The sequence below is a fragment of the Rhinoderma darwinii genome (assembly GCF_050947455.1).
Source record: "Rhinoderma darwinii isolate aRhiDar2 chromosome 5 unlocalized genomic scaffold, aRhiDar2.hap1 SUPER_5_unloc_57, whole genome shotgun sequence".
In the NCBI taxonomy this organism is placed as follows: domain Eukaryota; kingdom Metazoa; phylum Chordata; class Amphibia; order Anura; family Rhinodermatidae; genus Rhinoderma; species Rhinoderma darwinii.
In genome coordinates this window covers 132,518-135,971 of record NW_027461817.1, presented here as the reverse complement: position 1 = coordinate 135,971, position 3,454 = coordinate 132,518, and the positions used below count along the sequence as shown (strand labels likewise).

General features: G+C 38.2%; 1 long non-coding RNA gene across 1 annotated transcript; it reads left to right on the top strand.

Annotated features, from left to right (window-relative positions):
• The first annotated feature begins 334 nt into the window (after window positions 1-334).
• Window positions 335-1,298, top strand: LOC142696337 (uncharacterized). Its single transcript, XR_012864248.1, has 3 exons — window positions 335-405; window positions 818-898; window positions 1,224-1,298. It is a non-coding gene; the product is annotated as an uncharacterized LOC142696337 (long non-coding RNA).
• Window positions 1,299-3,454: the final 2,156 nt, after the last annotated feature.

Here is a 3,454-nt window from a genome sequence, read left to right as displayed (position 1 = left end):
TTGGAATTATCTCTGATCCCAGACCTTAGAGCAGGGTGTCAAATGTAATATACAGCTGAAGTTACGGACCCATACTTAAATACATGTACAGTGGATGTCGGGAAGGGGTTAAGAAATTATTGTTTAGAAGTGGAGCTATATACAATATTTTACTCATGTGTGGTACTTGTCATTGAGGTGTTTACTCAGGATCTACAAAGGCAAATCCTCTGCTTTTTTACCTGGTGTCCTTGTATGAAAACAATCAGTCCATGCTTTACAGGCTGAACATTGGCGCTGTGCAGACAATTAATGTACAGTCACAATCTTGTCTTACAGATTACTATAGAAAAACCCATCCCACCAAAGGAGGAACCGTCTCGGATCGAGAAGGTCATTAGGTGGGTCGAGGTGAACATCTTCGGAGTAAGTCAAACATTTTTAAGTATTTTTAGATATGTCATACTAGACTGAAATTATTAAATATACAGTAGTATCCCTCCCAAAAATATGAATCTAAAGGAACAAAGAGACTTATGGTCAATGTAGTCATCGTGTAGTGACTACAAAATAACCAAAATGTACAATTAAGAAACCAGATACAAATTACATTTTAAGCATTGGGCTATTGTCTTCCACCACGTATGTAACATAAGTAAACACACCATGGCCCATAGGATACTTGGGTAAATCCTCTCCCTAGAGAAGCCTATCACCTTATAACTATTGGCCGTAACGACCACTGTGACGGTCCCATACAGAGGATTTGCCCATGACATGACAACACCACCAGACATTGACCTTCCCCTGACCTCTATGTTCACTCTGTTTATTGCAGGTTACTCCGCTACCACCCGATCCACCCAAGGCGTCACCTTGCATGACCTTCCTAGGCCTCCTGAAGACACAGATCTCTTGGGTGAGTCTGATATTCACAGAATAGTAATTCTTCTTATTGGGGAGTGTAATTTGCTTTACATCCATAATCCTAACAAGAATCAGTCTGAGAACTTAGCAGAGGACAATGGTGGTTGTGATGTTTGGTTACGGGATGATTTTCTTTTTTCTGTTTTGTGTGCTTTTCTGTATTGTTCTTGTTGCTGAAGTTGGACTTAGATCCAGATGACATATTACGTGGATTGATAACATTTCTTTATAAGTCAGATACTTAGCAGCAGGTGTGAGATCAATCCTCCTACCGACTTACTGAGAATGAAAATGAAAAAATAACTATATTCCTACAGGTGACTCCAACTCCAGCTCCAGCTCCACCCAAAGAGAAAGAGGTGTCCTGGCTCCAGAGAAGCCTTAACTGGATTTATCAAGTAAGTGTCCTTTTTCCTCATTGTAGTATCATTTTTATTATTATACAGTAGCATTGTTATCAGGGGCGGACACACTGTACCATATATACTGCTATATAGGAGATCTACAGGACATACTGTACCATATATACTGCTGCATAGGGGCTCTATAGGACATACTGTACCATATATACTGCTGTATAGGAGATCTACAGGACATATTGTACCATATATACTGCTGCATAGGGGCTCTATAGGACATACTGTACCATATATACTGGCTGTATAGGATATCTACAGGACATACTGTACCATATATACTGCTGTATAGGGGCTCTATAGGACATACTGTACCTTATATACTGCTGTATAGGAGATCTACAGGACATACTGGACCATATATACTGCTGCAAAGGGGCTCTTTGGGACATACTGTACCATATATACTGCTGTATCGGGGATCTACAGGACATGCTGTACCATATATACTACTGCATAGGGGCTCTATAGGGAATATTGTACCAAATATACTGCTGCATAGGAGATCTATAGGCCATATTGTACCATATATGCTGCTGCATAGGAGATCTGCAGGACATACTGCACTATATATGCTGCCTCACAAGGGACTCTATAGGACATACTGTACCATATATGCTGCTGCATAGTGTCTCTATAGGACATACTACACCATATATACAGCTGCATAGGGGCTTTATAGGGCATACAGTACCATATATGCTGCTGCATAAAGGGCTCTATAGGACATACTATACCATATATGCTGCCTCATATGGACTCTATAGGACATACTATACCATATATGCTGCCTCATAGGGACTCTATAGGGGATACTGTACCATATATGCTGCCTCATAGGTGCTCTACAGGACATACTGTACCGTATATGCTGCTGCATAGTATATCTATAGGAAATATTGTACCATATATACTGCTGTATAGGGCTCTATAGGACATACTGTACCTTATATACTGCTGCATAGGGCTCTATAGGACATACTGTACCATATATGCTGCTGCATAGGGCTCTATAGGACATACTGTACCATATATGCTGCTGCATAGGGGCTCTATAGGGAATACTGTACTATATATGCTGCTGCATAGGGGCTCGATGGGGCATACTGTACCATATATGCTGCTTCATAGGGGCTCTATAGGGAATACTGTACTATATATGCTGCTGCATAGGGGCTCTATGGGGCATACTGTATTACATGTGCTGCTGTACAGAGCGCTGTAAACAGGGGGCCCACCAGCATCTTAAATAGAAAATAACAGTGTTTCCTACTGACTACTAGATAATAATTGTTCAATTACAATCCATCAGTAAGATATATAGGAGCCGGTGATAGTTCAATCCTCCTACTGACTTACTGAGAATGATAAAATAACTATAATGAAATGTATAAAATAACTGCAAAGAAATGTATAAAATAACTATAATGAAATGTATAAAATAACTATAATGAAATGTATAAAATAACTATAATGAAATGTATAAAATAACTATAATGAAATGTATAAAATAACTATAATGAAATGTATAAAATAACTACAAAGAAATGTATAAAATAACTACAAAGAAATGTATAAAATAACTATAATGAAATGTATAAAATAACTATAATGAAATGTGTAAAATAACTATAATGAAATGTATAAAATAACTATAATGAAATGTATAAAATAACTATAATGAAATGTATAAAATAACTATAATGAAATGTATAAAATAACTATAATGAAATGTATAAAATAACTATATTACTACAGGAGACTCCAACACCAGCTCCACCTGTAGAGGAAGACGTGTCTTGGCTCCAGAAAAGCCTCATATGGATTCATGAAGTGAGTGCGACTTTTACCCTCTATAGTATCATTATTATTATAGTATTGTTATCAGGAGTGAATATACTGAACCATAGGAGCTCTGTAGGGACCATACTATACAGGACCATATATACTGCATAGGAGCTCTGTAGGGACCATACTATACGGGACCATATATGCTGCATAGGGGCTCTATAGGACATACTGTACCATATATGTAGCTGCACTGGGGCTCTATAGGGAATACTGTACCATATAGGCAGCTGCACAATGGACCAGTAAACAGAGGGCCTGACCAGTGCTTCCCACTGCCTACT